This window comes from Equus przewalskii, chromosome X (assembly GCF_037783145.1).
Source record: "Equus przewalskii isolate Varuska chromosome X, EquPr2, whole genome shotgun sequence".
NCBI classification, from domain to species: Eukaryota; Metazoa; Chordata; class Mammalia; order Perissodactyla; family Equidae; genus Equus; species Equus przewalskii.
In genome coordinates, this window is record NC_091863.1 from 110,085,529 (window position 1) to 110,111,121 (window position 25,593).

Sequence of the window (25,593 nt, forward strand, 5' to 3'; positions counted from 1 at the left end):
TCTGAATACTACATAATATTATTGTGTCAATGCTAAACTTCCCACACCTGATAATTTAACTATATTTATCCCAGAGGATATACCTGTGCTCAGGAGACTCACAGGAAAGCATCCTGGGACAAAAGTTCAGGATATCTGCAACTTACTCCCAAATGGCCCAGCAAAAACAACAACAATGATAACAATATGTGTGTGTGCATGTGTTTAGAAAGAGAGAGGGAGACAGAGATGTCGCATGTCAAATGTGACAAAATGTTAATCATTAATGAATCTACATGAAGGGCAAAAGTTCACTACACTGTACTTGAAATTCTTCCGTAAGTTTGAAAGTTTTTTCAAAATAAAATATTGGAGGCTAAAACAAGCAAACAAACAAAAATAATGCTGACTTAGGAAGCCAGGAAACCTAGGTTCAGGAAGGAAAGAAGAGTTAGATGAAAACATGGAAGGGTCTGGGGTAAGTGCTCAGAGTAGGTCTTCTCTGCTTCTTTGTCTTGATATGTCTGGAAGTGAGCTTGGTGTGAGCAAGTAAACCCGAGGCCACTCAGAACTGAATCACTTGTGAGGAGGCAATTAGCTTGGTTGTCTTACAGTCTACTAAGGAGAGTAGAAATTGATACATTTTTCCAAATTTCTCTCCAGGAAGTTACTGTCAGAAAGGCTAACTTGTCCATAGCTTTTGTGCGTGTGTGTGCATCTCTGTATTTTTCTTTCTTTTCCTAGCTTTACTGAGGTATAATTGACAAATACAAATTGCATATATTTAAGGTGTATAACATGACGATCTGATATATATACACATTGTAAAATGAATACCACAATCAAACTGATTAACACATCCAACATCACCTTTTTTTTGGTGTGGTGAGAACACTTAAGATCTACGCTTTTAGCAAATTTCAAGTATACAATACAGTTTTATTAACTGTACCTTTGTTTAAATGTAATTCCATTTCTCTTTGTTACTATGTGTAATATGCACACATATAGCTCAAGGCACAAACTCTCCCTGGGTATACACATTTGTGAATTCTCCCTAAAGGTGGCCATTGAAGCCTAGAGAGAATATAAAAGTGTAAGGATCAAGGGACCTGCAATAGCAAAGAAGTAGCCAACAAGGAGCCTGAAAAGGGATCTTAAAAGGGTAGAGAGAGAGTTGACAACATAAAAGCCAAAGAGAAGAAAAGGCTTCACGGAGAAGGAAGTGGGCTATAATCTAGAACTCCCTTGACCAATATGGTAGCCGTGAGCTATAAGTGGCTGTTTAAATTTAAATTAAATAAAATTAAAAATTCAGTCCTTAGTTACACTAGCCACATTTCAAGTGCTCAGTAGCCACATGTGCTTACTGGCTACTGTATTAGCAGCATAGACACAACATTTTCATCACTGCAGAAACTTCTGTTGGACAGTATTGGGCTAAAATCAAGCAAGATAGGGACCATAAAGTATCCAGTGCAACTGAGTGATGGAGAGGTCATTGGTAATCTTGATGAGAGCAGTTTCAATAGAGTGATGGGAGCAGAAGCCAGTGAGAAGTTAGTGGAGATGAGGGAATGGAGAGAATAAGTTTAGACAGCTTCTTCAAGAAGTTGGACTGCAGAGTAGAAACCAGATCTGGTGTAATTGTTGAGAAAGGAGGCTTGAATGGTGAGATTTTTAAGATGGGAGTTTTGAAATCTTAGAGAGATTATAGATTTAGGTGAGAGAGTAAATAATCGTTAAAGTGAAGTTCCTGAGAAGCTGGAGAGGCTGGAACTCAGAGCTTGGGTGGGTGGACTAGCCTTAGAAAGGCGGTATCTTCTTCCATTTTAATAGGAGAGAAGGATGGGCAGAACTACAGGTAGGTGTGTAGATTTGGTGGCAGTAAGTTTAGGGAATTTCTATCTGAAGCTTTCAGTTTTTTTATGTGAATTTGAACATGAGTTTACTTGCTGGAAGTGAAGAGTGTGGTGGCTATATGATAAGGGGATATGAAGGCTTGAAATAACTTCTGTGGAAAGTAGGAGAGAAATCCTTGGCTAGAGCCTTGGTTCTCAAACTTGAGTGTGCATCAGAATCCCCTGGAGGGCTTGTTAAAACAGACTGCTGGGCCCCACCCCCAAGGGTTCTGATTTAGTAGGTCTGGGGTGGGCTGAGAATTTGCATATCTAATAAGCTTCTAGATGATGCTAATACTGCTGTTTCAGGGACCACACTTCAAGAACCACTGGGTTTCCCAAACAGCACTGACATTGGAAATCATTAATATTGATGGTGATGGCAGAGCAGAGTATAAGGATAGTCAAGAAGGTTTTCAATTGTGGGGAATGTAAGAGAGCTGACTAGAGGAACCATAGCCAAGAGTGTTAGTGTAACAAGATATCAAATTAGAAGTTTGGACCAAGGCATCAAGACACAATAAATATTGAAGTGATTAGTCAGATAGGCCTCTCCATATGATTTCCAAAGTAGAGAACTGATAACTGACTTCAAAACTCTTAAGCCCTTTACCCACAATAAGGATATAAAAAGATCTAGTTGTTGGAAATCAGGGGAAGTTTTGTAAGGAAGATTTCTTTAAACAGGGCTGTGCTGTGAGCTTCCCTCCCCAAGAAGGAAGGGTGGAGGGTGCTCCTCCCTCCACCTCAAGTCTGGAGAGAGGAATTTCAAGAGATCACTTAGAGAGCTTGATATTTGTTCCCTGCAGTTAAGGAGACAGGATGAAATGGTGTCTGACTCTCACCTGGAAAATGTAAAAGCTGGCCAGCGCTCTAACAGCAGGAGCAAAAGAGTGTTACTGCCGTGTTGGGATATGCCTGCACTCCCAGAGGCTGCCAGAGCAAGGGATATGCGAGTGTATCCCAGGGATCAGATGAGGGCCACACATGCATGAGAGATCTGCAGGCTAGCGGTCCCCTGCAATGCAGGGTCTCAAATGCATCCACAAAATCACAAAAGCATCCATGAAAGGATCCATTTTAAACACCTGCTGGGCCCAGAGAGTGAAAAGCCAATTTACAACAGTATCAGTCAAGAAAGAACTTTCCTGTCTCCCTTACTTCTTTTTCATCTTCTTGCTTTTCCTCTGAACTAGTGTTGCCAGACATAGCAAATGAAAATGCAGGATGCCCAGTTAAATTTGAATTAGAAACAAACAGTGAATACCTTTTTATTTCATGACTTCTGTTAGTTCCATGACTTGCTAGTCCAACTTACTGATTACATCTGTATAAGCAAAAGAGATCAGTCTGGAACCATGTATACCAAACTGCTAACAATGCTTATTTCTGGTACCACAGTGGACTTTTACTTTCAACTCTCTTCAATTTTGTTTGAATTATTAAACATGTGAATTACTTTGACAATCAAAATCAATAAGTATCTTTTTAAAAACCTTTCTTTGCACTTGATATTTTGTGAACATCCTTCCATGTTAATATTCTTCTAAAAAGTGGTTTCTAACAGCTGTTTAATATCTCATTGTATGACTGTAGCATAAAGTAATCAAGCCCCTGATTCAAATTGTCTTGTATTTTATTAATACAAATAATATTGCCATGAAATCCTTATAGTTTAATCTTTGTATACGTCTTTAATTATTTCCTGAGGATATATTCCTGGAAATGAAATTGCTGAGCCCAAGAGTTAATCATGCTTTTCAGCTTGACAAAATTCCTCCCTGAAAGGCTGTTTGTCTAGCTACACCAACTCCATTACAGGTAATTATCAATATGTATTTCATTGTTTTGATTGTCTTTTTTTTTTTTTTTTTTTTGGTGAGGAACATTGGCCATGAGCTAACATCTGTTGCCAATCTTCCTTTTTTTGCTTGGGGAACATTGTCCCTGAGCTAACATGCATGCCAATCTTCCTCTGTTTTGTATGTGGGACACCGCCACAGCATGGCTTGATGGGTGGTGTGTAAGTTCGTGCGTGGGATCTGAACCTGCAAACCCCAGGCTGCCAAAGTGGAACATGCGAACTTAACCACTATGCCACTGGGCTGGCCCCCTTGATTGTCATTTTTTTTATTATTAGTGAGAATGAATATTTTTTCAAGTATTTCTTGGACATTTATATTTTCATATTAGTCTGATGAATCTAACAGATGGATAAACTGGTGGATGCTAGCAGGATTTTGCTGTACATCATGTTGACTTTTTTTTTAAGATTTTTAAAAATTTTTTTCTCCCCAAAGCCCCCCGGTACATAGTTGTATATTCTTTGTTTTGGGTCCTTCTAGTTGTGGCATGTGGGACTCTGCCTCAGCGTGGTTTGATGAGCAGTGCCATGTCTGCGCCCAGGATCCGAACCAACGAAACACTGGGCCACCTGCAGCGGAGCGTGTGAACTTAACCACTCGGCCACGGGACCAGGCCCCATCATGTTGACTTTTGTCAACTCTGGAACCCCCTAACACACAGACCAATTCTGTGCATTACCCAGTCAATCAATGCTGATCGAATGCATGAGTACGTGAATGAGTTATTTAAAGCATCTGGCCAAAGGAAATCCTTCTTGGTTATTTTACTATTGATGTTTTTCATGATTTATGCACCTAATCAGCAAACATTTATGGAGTGCCTACTGTGTACATGGCTCAATGCTAGGCCATTTAAAAATATAATAAGTCTTGGGGATAATTTCAATCAATACAATAAAACTAGTGACTCACAAACATTCCAGGAATATCTTGGCTATATAGCACCTTCAGAGAAATGGACCTGTCTGGATTGGTAAATGTTCTAGACACTTTGAGATTTATACACCCACTTTAAAATTGTAAATGGCTGTTGATAAAAATATTTCTACAAGAAAGCGTCTGTGCTTTCTTAAATATGGTGCTCCACAGATGTAACTATATATGGATGGGATGCAGGGATGCATGAAAGAGTTTGTCACTCTGCTCTGTGTGTGACAAATGTCCCCTCCTCTCCACTCTGTGAAACTTTATTGATTGAGATGCCCTGAGAAACTTTTGGGTGTCACTGCTTCTCACCTCTGTGAGCTGTAATTGCCGTCCCCGCCACCATCACCATAGCCTCTCCATCTCTACCTCTTGTCTTTGCTGTTTCTGCTGTCAGTGGCTCTGCCCATTTCTTGTTTCTTTCTTCTGTTGCTTCTCCAATGCCTCTTTACTTTCACGTGTGAAAAATGACCTTTTGTATATATTGCTAGCTATTAATAGTGTCACTTTCCTTTTGGGTGGCAACCTAAGTAGTCACCTCACACTTTGAATAATTCTACAGCCTGTCCCCTTTGGCCATGTTATTTGATGCTGGATGCCAAGGGATTGCTTTTTCACTATAAAAAATGTTTTTAAGGGGCCAGCCCCATGACCGAGTGGTTAAGTTCCCACACCCTGCTTCTGTGGCCTGGGGTTTTGCAGGTTTGGATCCTGGGCGCAGACCTAGTACTGCTCAATAAGCCATGCTGAGGCGGCATCCCACAGAGCAAAACCAGAAGGACGTACAACTAGAATATACAACTATGTACTGGGGGGCTTTGGGGAAAAGGAAAAAGAAAAGAGAAGATTGGCAGCAGATGTTAGCTCAGATGCCAATCATTAAAAAAAATTTTTTTAAGCTGTTTCTTGAGTGTTCTAGGAGTCCAGATTCTAGATAACAACTGTATTGTAGTATTGCTGGAGTCATATGAATGTGAAGTGTTAGAGAAAGGAACCCCGACCGTAGGTTTGTTTTCACCAGTAGCTCTTGAAGGCCGGTTTGATAGATTTCCCAGCAAGTTCTTCTATCACGCCGTTGATAGGATTTTCTGAAGAAAGCCATTTCTGAGATCCCGTAATTCATGTTCTTCAGCGATTTTCTCATCAATATCTAAACCCATCAGCCCCACTGAGGGATGAGAGTTCTCTCTGGTCCCCACCCTACTGTGGTAGTGCTAAACCTCCGGGGGAAATGAATCCTAGATCTTCACCACGTGTTTGCAGTCCCCTTTCTTAGGCAGATGAGGAGCCTGCATTTTCCTATCAGTAAAGGAGTCCTGAACCTATTCATGAAGTTGTAACTAGGAAGAAAGTAAAAACCAAAACAATGTTTTAGGTAGATTCAGACAGAGCTAACATGAGTGGGAAGCAAAACTGTATTGTTAAAAGAAAATCCTTAAGTTTTAGGGTCTTGGTGCCTTTGACTGGGAATTCTGACAAAGAAAATTTGAGCATGGTAAATTCTTAACGAAGTATCTGATTTATGCCACCTTTAACACCCCTTCAGTGTTGTTGAAGCCCCTCTTTCTTCTGACGATGTCCTATTATAATGCGGGGGTAGGAGTGGGGGAATCATTCAGGGAATGCTGCCGAGGCTGCTGTGGGAAAATCCCAAAGGCTGAGGTGGGTGGGAAGGCAGAGGGAGAAGAGAGAGGGGAGGGGCCTGCTCCAGCCCTGTGCTGCAGGCACCCGTGCAGTGGTCGCAGAGATGAGCAGGAAGTGCTTTCTGTCAACAACGAAACCACCACCAACACAACAAAGAGTAAAGTCTTTCCTTAAAGATGATTCCACCTGCCTTTGACAGTGGGAGCCACACATCTGGCTTGCTGGTGTTTCATTGAAATGGCCGCCTGTGTGGAGTTCAGAGAGGAAAATAATGAAGTAGGTTTTGCCTCTTCCCTTTTACAGTAGCCCCCCAAAGAATGTACATTTGATAAGGGCCAAAGTCTGTTTGTGAAAAGGAACCTCTGAGGGGAGATACAGCACCTAAGACCAAAGACTTTAATTTTGCCTCAAATTTTGGCTATACTGTTTCTATAGAGACCAAAGAGAAGCTTTGGCTCCCCCACTCAGCTATTAAAGTTTAGTGCATTGAAAACTGTCTTCATGCTGTGATACCCTTTCAGGGAGGAGAATAGGGTCTGAACTAATCCATGAAAGTTGTCATGCTATGAACTAGTAGTCAAGCTTTTTCCTTTCAATTGAATCTAAAACTATACTGTACTTCACACTTGATTGGTCCTTCAGATGGAAGGATTCAATATCCCTGCAGGAAATCAGCTCGTCTTCTTCACACAGTGCTGTTGAATGTGGAAAGAACTTATTTCTGAGGCATAATTACCAGCTCTAACATATGAAAAGTCGTAAGGATATTTAATTTTTTCCTTTTCTTGAATTTTGGTCAAACTCTTTAAAACGCTAACTTTTATTTCCCCCTTTGACAAAGCTTGTTTACTAGACTGTGTCTCCATGCTTGGGCTTGCTGTTTGTCAACAGATGTTGAGATCTATACATGCTCACCAGCCTTTCTCTCCTCAGGATGATAGACATACAGCATAAATGTATCGAAGACAAAAAATATCTTCTGAATGCAGCCGTCAGCGAGCCATTGAATGTCCTGTAGCAAAGGTAATGGGTCACTTATTTACCATGAAGACTGGGATGAGAACTTGAGGAATCTGAGTGGTGCTGTGCCAATTGTCTAAGGGAAAGGACACTTTTCCTTTCCCACTCAAAGAGTTAGCTTTGTTTGTTTGCACGTGTTTTAGATCAATAACTGGTAATAGTAAAGGCGGAACAAAAGCTCTAATAACCATGAGCCATCTGCAGTGTGAATTGACATTTCCCAAGTTAAACACTACTGTCTTGTGAATGAATACATACAGTGTATATGATTTTTTTTATTGAAAAAAAATGCCTTGATCTATCTACACCAAAAGGGGGCACCAGGGTATTAAAGAAGTTATGATGTTTTCGGAGGTTATAAATGAAATTAAGTGAAGTTTAGAAAGGTTTTTAGTATAATTAATACGTATATGATTTAAAAAACTTGTTATTCTAAAAAGTTGGCTGGGTGGTTTCAAGTATTTTGGTAACACTGTTTTGATATCTGAATGGAATTTTCTATTGGTATGGGGTGATTTCTTTGGAGGTCAATAGTGTAAATGCAAACAAGGAATGTACTTTACTTGATGAAAAATAATATAAAGAAAAATCGCATATATGTCTCCTTAGAATGCTATCGATATTAATACTCATAGTATTTTTCATTGACATTTTGGTTCATTTTGTCTTTCAAAATAGAAATTTGTCTCTTCCTTGTTGTCTACGACACTTAGTAAATATGAGGTTATTTGTTTTTATCTATCCATGTCCAGATGGAAAAAATTCAGCATTCTGTATTGGCTTTTCTGAAAGGAAGATACAGAAGGTGGGGATCTGCGGATCACATCAAATAGTAGCTAATTTAGAGATTGAGTACCATAGCTCCCAGAATTCAGAAGGAATAAATAAAGAGAATAGAAGGCATTTTCTGGAAAGATTTTCAAATTGTACATTTTGGTTAATACTACCTCATTTCCGTGGTTCCAGTAAAGGGAATTTAGTGGAAGAAAATAGGGAGAGACAAAATATTCTTAATGAGGTTGTAAATATATGCAATGCAAGTAGATGCGTCTTCTGCTTTGTCACCTATGAGGAGTAAAAACCAGTTTGAGTTCTAATTTTGTTAGTAATTGAATAAGGGCCATTTATGTCGTTTTCCCATCACCCTAATACCATGCCCCTTCTTCTCCTCCATGTGAAATAGAGACCTTTTATATGTAATCAAATCTGAACTGGTTGGTTAGCTAATAATTCCTCTTAAAAATGGAAATCAGTGGCTGCATGGTCCTGTTTTGCCTGTATATCTCTACCGTTTCAAAAGATGGCTGCAATCTAAAAAAAAATGGGTTGTCTTTTTACAGACATTTTCTCCTTTGATTTTTAGATGTCCAGTGATAGCTTCTTTAAAAGAGATAAAATGATAAATTTAGTTGAAATTGTGTTTTATAGTTTAATTTTTACCCAGCCTTTGGTCTTGTTCATTATTTTACACTTTGCAATGATTTATGGAATCATATACTATGCAGTGCAAGGCAATTTACAAGCTGCTATTACATCCCTGTAACTTTTATGAAATAGGTGACTAATTAGTATATTGTTTAACTGGGAGAATTAGATTAAAAAAAACAAATGTCTTTCAGGTTTATTTGAAACATATGGACTTTATTCAGCTGAAGTAAATATTCAGGTAGAATAAATTGTTACGTGTAGGGCTGAAAGAGAGCTGTAATTTTATTTTAAAATATGGCAATATTGAGAAGTTTTTAAGACTCTTGTTGATTTGAAATAAAAATAGAATAGGATTATTGAATTGCATATCTTTTTATTATCAACAGTGTAGCGGTTAGCATGTACTGAAATGTCCACTTAAAGGCAGGAAAAGAAAGTCACTGCTGCTTTGTGTTTGTTGGGGTTCTCCCCCACAGGGATTGTAAAGGGTGTTCAGCTTGATTGTAAAATATTTAAAATCTGGTCAACAAATACTGCTCCCTCCAACTGGCTATTTTCAAAGTCATATATTTTTTAAAAATTAGTAGTTGTTTAGTTAATAATAATTGTACTATATTGCTTCTGTTTTAAGGAATTAATGTTCCTTAGTGTCACTGAAAAAGAAAAATCCTGTTTTCAGGGTAATGCTTTATAAATTGTTTATATACAAAATCTTGTATAGATATATAGATATTCATATAAATATTTTATTTTTCTGTATGCTATTCAGGTCCTGACACTTTGACAAAGGGTCGATATGACTGATTAAATCAGGTGTGGTACATTATTGGAATAACAGAAAACCAGAATAGCCAAGATCTAAAAATGCAGTTAATCATTCTGCTGATGACCTGTGTTTTGTTGTGGCCTCAATCTACGCTTTGGGGGATCTTGCCTTGGGTTTATATATTGTTCCATTTTGAAGAACTATGCATATGGCGATTTGTAGGATGTCAGAACAGGCAAAATAATAAGAAGTAGGTCAGTTTTTGATCTATGCTTTTAGTTCTTTTGCCTAGCATTTCTTATGACAAGATTTCACATTGATAAGCCATAAGGACTTTTTCTTGCTTTAATCTTTTTCCAAGAAGTCAATTTATTAATGGTTAAAAATCTGTCTGTCCACATGCTCAGTGGCTTATTTTTGTGGTGTTTTCAAGTCACCTCTCCATGGAAGCAAATTAGTGGCCAAGTAGAGCTTATGAAAGAACCTGAAACACAGAAAAGTCTCCAAAGGGGCTATTCTCCTTTAGGGAAGCTATCTCCGGATTAAAAAAAAAAAAAAAAGATGAATCGAAATCACAGCTGCAAGGGTCCCTGATCTGTTCCCTGGCACGATGTGTTTGTTGAAGACTCTGTATGAGGGGTTTCACGTTAGATGGCTCATTTCTTTTTACAGATCGATTTGCCTACACAGGCACAACCTGTAGGAGTTTTTGATCACAAATTTTATTTCATATTTTCCATAATCCAGCTTGATTTCTGTATGTGAAATGAAAGAGACATTTTGGTCCCTTTGATTATAAAGACAGGGAAGAAATATAGAAAATCTGATGGAATTAAGGGGAAGAGTTTCAAAGCAAGCTATCAAAAAGCAAAATTTTGTTTTCAAATGAAACTTCACATTATTCTAAAACCACCCATTCTATATAAGAATCTTACCCAAAAGGGCTATTTTCGGAGACTGAAAAATGTGCATCTTGTCCAGATTCTTGCAGCACCTTCTCAAAGTTGGTTTTTGATATTTGAGGCAGTAAACTAAAACCACAGAACAAAATCTGATCCTAAGAAACCATATAGAGCTCCATGGTTTTTCTCTAAAATAGACAAGCGGAATAGCTGAGACAGAACTGGAGGACTTACTTGACTTGTCATTCGACGGAACTGCAAGCTCTAAATTCACAATGGACTTTGCAGCTTAGCTGGCCCCAGTGCAGCTGTTTATTAGAAATTGCAGTGTTATTTGCCAGTGTTGCTTGAGTGATGTGATTAGGAGTGGATGACCAGAATGGAATTAAAGAGGTGTTTCAAACTTCACAATTTAAAACATTTCCGTGAACTGATGTGAAGACAATACCAATCTCTCTATTTACAAAATTGAGTTCTCTCGGTTTGGATAGTCAGAACAAAGTGCTAATCTGTAGTTCTGAGAAAGGCCAATTCTGCCCTCTGTATCAGACGGGGTCTAATATGATTCTAAATAATTGCCAAATCAGATGCACGTGAACGTAGTTGTGTTATTTACTCAAAACCAATTAAGCCACTGTTTATGTCATGTGGAATCGAGTGCATTTGCAAATGAGTTCACCTATATAGAAATAGTCCACCTCACTTTACAAAAACATGAAGAAACGTTTAGGATCTGTTTGAAACCACTGAAACGGTTTTGACTGAAGATGAGCTGTTTAGGCACGGCAACCAAAGCTGGAATGTCTCAGGAGTCCCGTGCTTGGTACTTTAAAAAATCTTTCCTTCACCATTTTCACATTTTTAATCTCCTTAGAGTCCTCATCATAGTCTGAGATAATAGGTATTTATTCCCATTTTACAATTGAGAAAACTGAGGCACAGAGATAAAGTTAAGTGACTTTCACTGAGTCACGTGGCCAGTTAGCTGCAAAAACTCAGTCGGCATGACTTTGTTGAAGCAGGCAGGCTGTATCAGCAGTCTGCGGACTTCTGCAGCAGACTCACAGATGATTTTTGTTTGGCCCTTGCACAGTGTTAAAAATATGTTTTAAATTAATTGCTAACATTTAAAAATTGAGAGAGCTTTCACATTATAAAAAAATAAGGATTTCTGGATTTGTGGAGAAGAAGCAAAAGCTTTGGTAACTCTGGATCATCATTTGTGCATGACATACCTTTGCTAGGACAGAGTCGTGGCTTCCCCCACCTCACAGGGCAAACCTTCTCCACTTTGCCAGTCTCCACCAGGCCCGCCTTGTTACCTGCTCAGGTCCTGTGAACACTTGAGCTTTAAATCTCCCACACTAAGCCACTGATTATCAACCTTTCTTGAGTAGGAGGCCCCATTTTAAAGTGAAAAAACAAGTGGCAAACCCTGGTTTAGATCTCTGTCTTCCCCACCAGGCAGGGAAATCGTCAAGGGCCAACACAGAGTGTCATTCTTCTTTGGAGCCTCCTCAGATCCTAACACATTGACTAGCACACAATGTGCTCTCAGAAATTGCTAGGGTGGGGAGGGCATGACAGCTGTCTTCTCACTAGAGCTATCAGCATGCCGAACTGTAGAAAAGTTCTATAAATTGGTTCTTGAGAAGGAAATCAACTCCATTAGACTTGAGAATTGCAAATCCTACTCCTAATCAAACAGAATAACTCCTAATTGAACAGAAAATCAAAAATATGCATTTTGTTCATTTGATCTGGAGGCTGCATCTACAAGATCCCAAACAACTGTGGGTAGAATGCATTATTGAGCTGATGCTCTGGATTTGTGTAGATGTTTACAGTTGTGTAGACACAGCTTCTATGGACTGACCACTCCAACCTGGGTAAATTACTCAGAGTACTGGGCAATCACGTGAGGTGACTGCTTTCTTGTGACTACAGCCTGAAAAGTGCCATTTTCAACTTTCTAAGCTTTTTCCCCGGAAATAATTTAATAATTTAAAGATGCCAGTCAGCACAATGCTATATATGTATTTTGGGGGTGGGGTTGTAGGATGTATTCACACACAGCAGCCTTTCTCCTCCTCTGAACTTTTCTAGCAGTTGTGGTCTGTATTATTCCAAGGGTATTCACATTCATAGAATTAGAGAATGTTACCAGGTGTTATGAGATGGATATGAAATGGAGGCCCAGAGAGATTTGTTCAAGGTATCTGGCCCCCTGTTTGTGGATTCCGTGTGTCCCCACTACATGATAGAGCTCCTTGAGGGCAAGGGCTGGGCATTAGTCATCTGTGCGCCCTTCCCAGCACTTAGTATAGTGTGTTTTGCATGTAGTGTGTGCTGAGTCAATTTGAGTTCTTGTGAAAGCCATGACATTTTCAGACTGAATTGGGATATAAAGCCCATAGTGATTTCCTTGTCAGGCTCTCATTTCAAGATGAGAGACCTTCAGTATGGCTGCACACTAAGATTTTCAAGTGAGCTCAAGCCAAGCATTCAGTGTATTTTTTAGAGCTTTTGAGGAGTACAGGGGATAGAAAATTGTGTGCTTTTTTCTCTTATTAGGGATCCAATAGATGTTCCTTAAAAAAATACTATACACAAAATTCGAAGGCTCCAAACTGATCTGACTCATTAGATTTAATGAAATCCAGAAGAAAGTACTTCCTGAATCCCAAGGCCTTTCATATTATCCTTTACCTAATTCCTTACAAGCGATTTTTCAGCTAGTAAGTGCCAGAAATAGGCCCATCTGCAGAAAGTGAGCACATTTTTCTCTACAGTATGACAATGCTATCTGACAGCTATTAGAACTTGAAATTCAGGGGCTTGCAAAGTAATTCTTCAAGTGTAGCTCATTTCCAATAAAAGCATTCAGTGTTCTGTTTTTCTCACTTCATTGAAATTCATTTAAAATGTCTTTTCCATGGAAACACTTTTGTGTTTCTATAATCGTTATATATGTGCTTTCTGGTCTTATACTATTTAAAATAATTTGTTTTGATTCCATAAGGTCTTTTTTAAATTTAATATTGAGACAACAGAAACATGGCATGTATAAATGTTGTTTTGTTTTTGAAAAGTATCATAAAATCTTTTCATTTTCATTTCCATCATATTTTAGTTTTTGTACTTTCCCTCTCCAAATTCTGTTTCCAGTAGGAGTTGCTGTGAGCTGCTGAGAAGGGTGACCCAGTGCGATGGTACATACACAAATTGACTAAGTTCCAAAATGGCAGCAATCACCTGAATCAAGAAAGTTCTTTTTTATTTTCCCCAAAGGAAGCATCATTCTATCTTTGGTCAAAATAAATTGAGTTCCAGTCCTAGCTCTGCCACTTCCAATTAGTGAGCACTTAAGAAGTCACTTTAACCTTTCTAGGCCTCAGTGTCCTCATCTATAAAATGAAGGGTCATCACAAGGACCAAACCCGAAAGGTTATCGTGAACATTAAATAAGCTAATGCAGGTAAAGTGCTTTGCCCAGTGTCCAGCACAATAAATAGCATTTTAAAATTCTTATTATCAGCAATAATGTTTGATTCTGAGCTCAGTCCTAAGTGGTATTTGGAATTCTGGTTCAAGAAGGCAGAGAGGAAAGGAAGTGGCTTTTCTGAATGGTGCTATAAAAAGATCCGAGGCTTTTAGAAATACAGTCAGTCCATAGCTCTACCCTCATCTCCCGAGGAGCGGCAAGAGACAAGCAGGCCTGCACGAACACTCTTGACTGCTGCCAAACAAGCCTAAAGAACTCCAGTTTACAGTGCTTGGAGCCCATGCAATGGTCAGCTACAGCAACCGCTGACCTGCCTCGACCCCTCTCACCGGCTTTAAACTCACTATCTTTAAGGCAGCAAGGACCTGGTATTCCTCTGTACCCATGAAGCTATCAAACATTCTACATAAATTGCTTCTGGGAAGAGATTATTTTGGAAACCTAAAGGGCAATCTTCGGCTGGCTTATGTGTAATCATTTATCATTTTGCTAAGTGCCCTTAAAGACCAGGGGAAGAGTTTTCTCTCAGGAGCTGCAAAATACTTCAGCATCTTTTCATTTACAAAGATAAAAGTTGGTTTAGAGTTTTAGAAAAGTCTCCTTTAGCCAGCCAGTCTATGTGAGAATGATTTTAGGTTTGGAAAATTCACGTTGCACTTGAAAGTGGCTTTGGTCTGTCTGGGCATTCTGCCTCCCTGTCCTCATCTTGACGACCTCCATACCTGCATGTCTTTTAAATGGAAGCTGGCACCTCCAGGCCTCAGGCTGTAGACTAGACACTGGGTATACTTTATACTTAGGGAGGGAAAATCAGAGGAGTGGCCAGAAGGAGAACTAAAGCTAATACTAGCAGCCATTTATTGGGCATTTTACCTTAAACCAGGTCCTGTAATAAATGGCTTTCATGAATTCTTGATTAATAATTCCCCAAACCTGTATGTTGTAGGAACTATTATTTTCATTTTGCAGATGAGAAAACTGAGGCTCAGAGAGGTCAAGTGACTTTCCCAAGGGTCATATGGCTGGTAAGTGATAGAAATGGGGAATCAAGCCCAGGATAGTTGTCCTCTCATTCTCATGCTTTTAACCACTGTACCATATTCTTCTACTGACAATAGGAAAAGATTGGGTCCCTTTACCCACACCTCTCATGAAATCGCTTCACAGTTTTGATCTCTCACCTTTGTCTCAGAGGACTCTGAGCTCACTCCTCTTCACTGAGTGAAGAGAGGACAAAGTGGTGAAAACTTGGGGCTTAAAGCCTCACCCAGGGCAGACCAAGCAAATTACCCTAGCTACCTCTGAACCTCGGAGTTACTTAACTTACTCTACTGGCTTCGAGATGAGGTCTTACAGAGAAACAGATTGAACTTCAAATCCTGCTCTGTCACTTGCTAGCTATGAGAACTTAAGCAAGTCTCTCTGACCCACAGTCTCCTCTTCTGTAAAATGGGATAACTGCTACCTCACAGGACTGGTGAGGGAATTAAATAAGACACTGCATGTAAGAGAGAGCATGGGGTGCTGCTTAGGGCACAAAATACAGCACCAGATAGTCAGAGTTTGAATGCCAGGTTTCCTGATTTACTAGTTGTATGACCTAAGGCAATTTGCTTAAGGTCACATGGCTTCATCTGTAAAATGGGGGTAATAATAACACTTACTTCATAGGATTGCTGTGAAGACTAAGTGTGTTAATATGTGTAAAGCCTATAGACAGTCTTGCCCATAAGCGTTCCATAATCTTGCTATTATGCAAGGTACTTGGCACAAAAAGGGGCAGCTTCTATTGTTGTGGTGTTGGCCACCAGTCCCACTTGCCTTCAGAAATAGTCCCAGCCTACACACAGTTTCTGAGAACTCCTTAAACAGAGGCCTATCTCAGATTATAAATCCCAAGCAACTTGCTGTAGTTTTCCTCAAGGAGGGAGCCATGGACCTTATGCTCAGTTACATAATATCATTATGCTCAGGCAGAGGGAAGCAGAAGAGAGAATAAGAATCCACGGCCCTAGGATTTGCGTGTGCGATGGAGCAGAGGATACTCAAAGTCACCCTGGAGCAGCTCTCTCTGGAATTATGGTGGTTTCCCATCCACAAAATGTCCAGAATCAGGAACTGTTCTAGCTCCACAACATGCATCTCCTTCCTCTCAGTCCTCTTACAGGTCCTGGGAAATGTTCCTTTTCTCCTAAGGTGCAGGATAGGAAGCACAGAATGGTGTAAATGATGTGTAACTTCCACCCCAAACTAGATTCCCTGCATAGGAGTGCAGTGGAGAGGAGTGCAGAGGGTGACAGGGGCGGCCTTTCATGCTGGTGAAGAAACCTTCCGGAGGGATACTGTGTGGTTCATGGCTGTGCCAGATTGCACTTGCATAATGTTAACTAGTGGCTGTGAGCTCTATGTGAACAGAGGCCGGTCTGTTCACCGCCATACACCTAGCCCAGTGCTTGGCACACAGCAGGAAGGCTCAGAAAGGCGGGGGAACCTGAGAGGAGGGAAGGATTTGCAGGAATAGCATCAGGGCATATACATGTATCTTTCGCTTAAAGGGGGGCTGGCATTAAGTGCCGGCATCTGTTGGTTACCTCAGTACCAACTTATAGAAAAGTCTTTTCTAAAATCTTCCTTCTTTTCTGCAAGACAAAGACAACTTAGGGTCACCATTGTTACTCCTCAATTCAGATTACAAGTTTCTTTGTCAACTCTCTTCTTCCTACAGAAGCTTGATTGCAGCTGTGTGTAACAGTTATGTAAATTTCAAGTGCCACTCCTATTTGTCTCTGGGTTAACCTAATGGTTTATGTTAATCTCAATCAGGTCTGCCACTCAGACCTCTTACCCCCTTCACCTTTCACCTAATTGCTGGGAGCCAATTTCCTTTGAGGACCTGGCTGTAGAGGCCCAGTCTATTCCTTCATCCTCTTCATTCATTCCTTCCTTCACTGTTGAATACCTATGCCATTTGATTGTTCCCAGAAGCAGCGAGTGGATGATTTCATGTGTTCTTGACCCATGATAACTATGTGTAACCATTATGAAACTGCCTAATGGCTTCCAAAAGGTCTATATACACAGTTCTGTACAACAACAGGGACAGATTTTACAAACTCAGTGTTGAGTGGAAGAAACCTGACACAGAAGAGAACGTACTATCATGCTGCAAGATTCCATTTATATAAAGTTCCAAAAACAGGCAAAATTAAACTGTTCGACCTTGCAGGGTGTGGCAGCGGGGGTGTGTGTGCAGTGACTGGAAAGGGGAATAGGAAAGGCTTCGGGATTGCTGGCCAAGTTCTATTTCTTGATCTGGGTACTGATTACAAGAGCACATTCAATCTTTGAAAATTCTTCAAACTAAACACTTATGATTTGTGCACATTTCTGTACACGTGTTATACTTCAATGACATTTTCCCCAAATAGGGGTCTATTGAGCTCCCACTGTGTATAAACTCTTGTGCTGGGTGACATTGGGGATTCTTTTCTCTTCCAAAGAGATAAAAAAATTAAACCTGAAATAGGCAAAAGACTCCTTGAATTTTCCCTTGATGGTTAGGGTGCCTGCAGCCAAACCCTAGTCCATCTTTGGTCTCCTCCAAGGACCCTTCTCAGTCTACTTCAGCCCACCTCATCTTCCCTTGCTTAAATGCTTTTCTTTTCTACTAAAATGTTAAATATCCTCTCTTCCCTTGCATTGCTGGTTACTAATTTCCAGTGAACTTCCCTGGACTCCCCAACTTCACTCTAAGCTCCTCAAGAGCAGGAACCTAGTTTATACATTTCTTTGTAAATTCCCACAGCATAGCATAGCACATGGCTGGGCACAAATGCCCAGTTCAAGGTGCAGACAAAATAGACTCTAATACCCAGACAGGAGGGAGAGGGAAAGCTCTTCTATGATCAGGATGGATATGATTTTCCTTACACTTCTGTTTCTAGGCCCACTGAGCACATTCTCTGCTTTCATATGTAACTCATGAGTCAATAGTTTTTCAGATTCCACACTGGCATAACACAGTCTATCCCTTGAATTAGGATCTGTGACTCAAATACCTATCTGGGTTTGGTGAGGCTGTCACTTTAAAGAATCAAGAGACCATGGGCTTTTTTTGATGTGACATTCATAGCTTCAACTATTTATGAGTGGGTCTTAAAGGCCCATGACATGTAGTAATTTGTAATTTTGCTGAGGCATAAATTTGAATTGCACACACTTCAAGGCTGATGTGATGAAGCAATTGGCTTAGTAGGAACGTGATGGTTCTTAGGAGCAAAATACAAGATTTATGGAGGAAATTATCTGCCAATTATGTGATTGTGGGACTTGTGAATTGGGGGAGGTTGGAGATGAAGTTTTCTGGATGCTCTTCCCAGCTGTCAAGGGTTCATTGTGCTTCAATTTCCTCATCACAATAGTCTGAGATTTTGTCTACCGGTATGTGTTTCTCTTTAGCATTCATTGGATTAAAACTTTTCTAAATGTAAGGCGTACAATGAAATGCTTATCGAGAGGTGGGAAGAGATTCAGAAGAAAATGAGCAGATTTTCGTAAAGAGAGAGCACATAAGAAATGACACCAAAGAAGTTGGGGGTCAAGAGTCTTGGTTTTGAGTCCCAGCTCTGCATTGAAATCTTCGGTAGATGAACTGACTAGCTTTGTGACTTTGGGCAGGATACTCTTCTTCTCTAGTCCTCAGCTTCCCCATCTGTAAAGTGAAGAGGTTAGAGCAGATTGTCTTAGGTGCTTCCAGGTGTGACATTATGGGAATTTGTGACCTAAAAAGCTGCACCTCTGTTTTCATTTGAAGCTCTGTTCTCAGTGATGCTCTCCCGAACAGAATGACACATGTCATTACTGAGCATCCACTGGGCTTCAGCTATCAGAACATGAGGCTACTCTCACAAATAGCTTTTCACCCCAGGAAAGGAGTGGATAGCTCCTAGGGTACAATCACATTTAAACAAACAAACAAACACAAGATTCATACATTTTTATAAATTTGGAATCTTTTTTTTTAACTGTAGATTTTCTTTTGACTTCAAAAGAGAAACATTTTTGCACTCTCTGATAGTTCCCCTGAATTTGAATGTTTAGTTTCTGGAACTAGAAGCTTAAATTTAAGCACATTTATTATCTCACAGTTTCTATGGGTCAGAAATTCAGGCGTGGCCTAGCTGGGTACTCTGCTTAAGGGTTTCTCACCAGGTTGCAATCAAGGTGCCAGCCAGGGCTGGGATGTCATTTGAAGGTTGGACTTGGGAAGGATATGCTCCCAAGCTCATGTTGTTGTTGGCAGAATTCATTTCCTGGAGGGTTGTTGGGTTGAGGGCCTCAGTTTCTTGCTGGCTGTTGACTGGAGGTCACTCTCAGTTCCTTGCCCCATGGGCCATTCCATCAGGGCAGCCTGCTTCATCAAAGTGTAGTGGCCAGTGAAACAAGAGAGACTCTTAATGCTTGCTCTTGGGGACTTTACAATCTCCTTAGGGAGGCAAGATCTGTATACAGAAAACAATTGGCAAGCAGTATATATGACAGACTGTAATTAAATACCCAAATGTACGATAATAGGTGTGAGGGATTCATAGAGTTTTGATGGAGAGGGTTAGTGACACGGGGAGATGGAAAACATTCTGGATAAGGGGTATAGTGTGTGCAGTGATGTGGGTGCAAGACAGTATGGTATGTTCAGAGAACAGTGAGACCAGCAGCCTGGGTGAGTAGAGGGTAAATTTTGGAGTATAATGGAAAGCAGGAGAACTAAATAACAGATTCCAAGTGTACCTTAGAGATTTAAGAGAGAATTAGTGTCATTTGAGGGAAGAACTATCATCTCTCCAATGGATATTCCTGTCAATGCCCAAGAGGACGATCACGTGTCTGGGCCTCAAAGGCACACACGTTGATGAGTATGTACTTTGACAAGATTGTGATTTTGAGCCTTTACAGTGTAATTTTATTTAAGTAATCATAGCTAATTTCAGGATGTTTTTCTGAACACTTCCCTTGCCGAACAAAATAATTTGGCAGAGGCTCTTCCTTTTATGACTTTATATTTCTTTTGTTCCCAAATATAAGCAAGAGAGCCTTTTCCTGTTGTTGTACAGTTGGCCCTCTGTATCCATGGGTTCTGTATCCACGGATTTAACCAACCATGATCCTGAGTTGAATCCGTGGGTGCAGAACCCAAGAGTACGGAGAGCTGACTAAGGGACTTGAGCATCTGCGGATTTTGGTATCTGCGCCGGGTCCTGGAACCAATCCCCCATGGATACCGAGGGACGACTGTATAGGATTTCTCTTTTAGATCAATATTAGAATATCATCTTCATGTCTGGTCCACTAACCCTGAGCAGGCTCATCCTACTTTCAATAAACAAGACTGTAAACTAATAAAATAGCTACGATTACTAAATAGTTGGAAACGATGGAGTTGGTGCATTTTATTTGTAGTTCTCTATGAGGATTAAAAGCAATTTGAAGAAACGATTTGCCTTGTTCCAGCCCCTAGCACAGTGCCATATAGCATTTGATAAATATACCCATCAGATAACTGACTGAGTGTGATGCCAATGATTTTTAAATGTGACAAGGAATTTGACATGACCTGGTATAATTTTATCCAGCTCATTGTGCAAAATGAGAAATCAGCCCAGATGCCGATCGCATTTGTATCATTTAAAACTGCTCTGAGGGATCTCCACCTCCCAGGTAGAGGCTCCGTACAACAATAAGCCAGTTTATCAAAGATGGGATTTACTGCTTGTTGTTTTTCTATTAGGGAGGAATTACGCTAAGCCCAGCAGCAGACATTTTGTGTTACCATGGCAGCCCATATTTCCTGCAGGGTTGTGACCCCTAATGACTACAGTGGGAAGGCAGGAAAAATAGAGACTCTTTGAAGATTAGTAAATAAATGCATTACTTATGCAAACCGTCTCTGAGATGGCCCCACAGTACAGAGGAGAAACGAGGAAGCTCTTCAGATTGAGCAAATGGTTATATGTAAATACCTGCATTGGAAGAAGACAAATCACCTTTCATTTGATTATATCTTTAAAAGTCTGTTTGGTCTGATAATGAAAGTAATATAAACTGGGACTTCATACTGAGAAAATAGCATTATTGTGCAGGAGAATACAAACAGACATTGATGTTTTCCTTTCATTCTCAACAGCTAATTTTTTCCCCATTGGCTCTTTGGATATAATATGGCTCTGGAATGATTTTCTGATGTTCCTTGATGGATCATAGACAGGAACCAAAAAAATGAGCGCATTCAACTTTATGTAGGCATTGAGAATGCAGTCCATCTTTCCTGGTGAGAGTGGTTTAGTATTGTTTTTAACAAACTTGATTTGACTTAATTGACCTTACATTTCTGAACAAGAAGCTGAAAACAAGGTAGATAATCAAGCAGCAATTTGAGTCTATTATTTGTAAGGTATTTTCTCAGTACATGTTTCCTTTGAAGTCACATCTACAATTATTCATGCAAGATATATTTCTTGAGTGCCTACTGTACCGCTACTGTTCAAGGTACTGTATTCAGTTGAAAATGGATCTAAACTTGTATTATTTGGGTAGATCAAATACAAATGGATTGTATTTGCTTGATACATCTTCTAGTCTTCAAATTAGTTATTTTCTTGAGTATAAAGGGAGGGAAAATATGATATAAAGTGGGTAAACCACATGTCTGAGATGTTGTTGATTTATTTCTTTTTATAGTGTATTTATATAAGAAACATTTATTTACTAGGAAGCCATTTTGTGCCAAGCAGAGCTCCAGGCATTGGGGATGGAATTGTGGGCAAGATCTAGCCATTGCCCTCAAGAATAACACAGTACAAGTACAGTTCCAGCAGCTCACTTTGACTTGGCAGTTTGCCCCGCTGGTGTTCTAGCAATCAGAAGGGGCTGCACTGGGGAGAGTGTTGCCAGTGGTGTGGATTGATTTGTGCTGGCCTGTCAGTGGCCCCTCACCTGGTTCTCCTTGTATCAAAGGCATGGATCTTGGCCAGGCAATATTCATTTCCTTTTTATCACTTAGTCCTTCTATAATATTGTTTACTGTATTTTCTGCACATTCTCTCCAGCCAGGCAGATTTTTCAGAGCTTTACTCTCTATTTTTTAAGTTGTAAGAACATTGCTGTTTTATTTCACACATTACCTCTGTCCCCTTCTTCAGATATTCTGATACACGCTTCCTTCACTCTCTACCCCCAGCAAAAGATTGAGACTCACTGAGAACACTAGTCCAGGATCAGAAAACAGCCCCCATAGAGATCCATTCTTCACATTTGGCTTTATTATCTTTTTTTTTTTTTTTTTTGCCTTTCACAAAATTTTATTTTGTAAGCCACCGTAAAAGTATCTTGAAAGTTAAAAAATGGTAACTCTTGAGATTTGGATTCCTTACATTTTCTGCTCCAATGTACACAGGTACTTAATTTGAAGATGTAAAGATGATCCCACATTGTTTCTATCACAGTATTGGTAATTAATTTTTTGTTGAATGACTGTTCCTCAACCTTACTGTCTTTTAGACATTCTCACACGATAATCTGCAAATATGGCTTTATTATCTTTTAGAAGGTCTAGAGTAAATCAGCAGAATGCATAAGCCAATAATGTAAATAATTGAAATTCCTTGGTAAAAAGTGCTAAATAAATGTTACCACTCTAAGAGGCAGAATTTTAATATTAAACACATATATGAAGTGGATATTGTATAGAGGAAACAAAACCTCAACCGTCAATACACACCAAAACCGTTGTTGCACTTTGGGCATAAAATTATGAGGTTTTAGTTGGAACAGTCCATTCCTTGTAAATAAATCTATTTACACCAATTCTTTCTCCATACCATCCCCAAGGGTTGCCAGAGAAGGGAAGAAAGCTGAGACTGGATAAGACCATAGTGGGAGGGGGGTGCCCTGGAAAATTGAAGGAGTCAATTGGATTGAACACTACTGAAAAGAACTGATGTTGCATCTCCACGTTGATCAGCCAAAGGGTGGTAAGCCTTGACTTGGCTGACTTAGCTGCAGCTGATTTTGCTTGTAGATATCATTATGGGCTATTCATCTGGTGGCCTCTGAAGCAGCCTCCTACCCCCTATGTATAAGATTGAGAAATAAACACCTCTGTTCATCAAGTGAGGGGCCAACAGACCATAACTCAATTCCTATCTTTCAGATACAGCAAATAAGCATCACAAGTCATGGTGAAAATATTTGTGAAAGCCTCTTCCAGCTTTAAGACTCTTCGATTCTGTGGTAAACTTTTGGAGAGCAGTTTCTAGAACTCACTTAGTATTCTGTCCTTTCTTGCCTCCTGGCTTCCCCTATAATAATTCCACACAACTTGCTAGACCATGGCCTGAACAGGAGGAGAGAGCCTTTATCTCTGTCCCTTTGCAAATTCTCTGAGATGACTAGGCTTAACTGCTCAGCAGCTGTGCAGCTGTCAAACACAAGGTTTGGAAAGCACTAGAGACTCGCGCCAGGGAGAGGGCATATGGAGGAAGTTGTGCTGGTGTGAGTAATGTTGCCTCCACCTGGCTTCTACCTGTTCCCCCTAGGTTCCAGGCAACCTTCCCCGATACCCTAGTACAGCTTCAAAGCAGAAAAGTGGAATGGCTGAATTTGGGTTGTCCTGGCCTGTAAAAGGAAAAGGAGGAAGGGCAGCCCACCTTCTGCACACCCCAGTGTGTTAGTTTATGGGGCCTGTCTGTACCTACGGCATCACATAGACCCAGGAGCAAGGCTTCCAGTCCATTACTGCCTCAGGAGTGAAATATTAGCTGGGGGAGATAACAAGAAAATGAGCAAATATCCTTAGTGGGCCACAGATTATAGAGAAAAGTCTTTCAAAATCATAGATGGATGGACTTGAGAGCAGCCTTCTTCATCCGGGCCAGAAGTGCTCATAATGGAAAGTAAACTTTAACAATATTTGTAGCATTTAAGAATTATTTTGCAGGCAATCTCCATGACAAGCCTGCTGGTGGAATCTGATGGCAGTTCTACGGGAAAGGGATTTATGGAAAGAAAAATAGGGCTGTTGAGAGAAATCAGGGCTCAGAAAATGTAAGAAGACGGGCGAGGTGACAGGATGATTGATGCAGCATGTGGAGCTGCACAGGGGCTCCCAGGAGAGGATTCCATTAACTGACCAGGAGTGAGTCATCCACCAATGGTTTGAAGTCAAGGAGCAGCTGTGAGGGGACTGTTCGCTGGCTGGCCACCAGGGCCCAGGGAAGAACACTTTGGAAGTAATTCAGAGGTGGACACAGTCACTGGGTCAGGGCTGGAGTGGCCAAAGCAGAGACAGCTTTGCTTTGCATAAGATCAAATTTTACTTTCTGACTACAGATGTAAACATGCTGATAGTAGGAATTTTGGCAAATACTCCCAATTATTCAGAAACTAAAAATAATTCATAATTCTACTACCCAGAGATAACCACTATTCACGTTTGCAGTGTATCCTTTTGGATTTTCCACTCTAAGTCCGTAAGTATATTTCTTTACAAATTTGGGATCAGTATGTTTTACAACCTGCTTTTATCCCCCACATAACAACATGTGATTGTTCTCTTCACCTGTGTGAATCCTACTCCTTTCTAAGGGCTCAGTCTAAGCCTCACTTGCTTACAGCAAATTCCCCTGAACCCTAGACAAGGTGCAGTCCCTATTCTCTGGGCTCCCATAGCACCCTGTTCTTGACATTCGGCAGCACTCATCCTATTTGCTCATTTCTTGTCTCTTCTGTGAGAGTACAAGTCTGTCTGGGTTGCTGCTATATCCCCAGACTGGCCCATAATAGGCAAAGGCTCAAAAAAAAATGTGTGTTAACTATGTGAAGGAGAGCATTTTTGAGCTGTAACTTACTGCACCTAGGACTCTGGACTGACATGAATGGATTAAGAAATCCCATACTTGGGACCTAGGCTGCGGGTAGAGAGAAGAAGCAACAGGAGCTAGAGTGCTTGACTAATCAATGGTTCCTATGTGCCCTGCTACCTTCACCTACAAGGCTGTGCACTCACACCTTACCCGAAAGAAGGCTCCTTACTCTGCAGCCCAGCCGCTTTGTTCCCCATTTGCTGATGAACCTGTGATGTAGAGAAGAGATTCCAGAAACAAGATGCTGGGGTGAGGTACGCAGGCCACCATGATATAAGGAGTGCTTCAATTTCTCCCTCTTATCCCTTTAGGTGGTGGTGTTGGTGGGAGTAGCAGTAGAGAGTGTAACATGAGCAAAAGCACCAGGGGAGCCTGTACACATTCATTTGATAGGCTTTGCTCCAGCACTGAGGCGCTGCCAAAAAATATGCATTGGGTCTTTAAGCCCCGAGATAAGGAGCTGCTAGGTGCAGCCTGTGAGAAGGGTGTCTGGATGGTGAGAAGACCTCAGTAGCTCAAGCACTTGATGGAACCCTAGCAAACAGCATAAAGGAGGCTTTCGATCTGTTTCTCGAAAGCAAGGCTGCCTGACTCAGATCTTGCTCAGCATAGCACTGCTCTATATTTATGTAAATGATCTAGTCACCAGCTAGTTTCTTCTCACACTTTTGATAAAGCTGGAGAATAGTAAGCTCTTTTGACAATAATTTCATTGAGCAGAGTTCTTTAAAAGTCTAATAGAG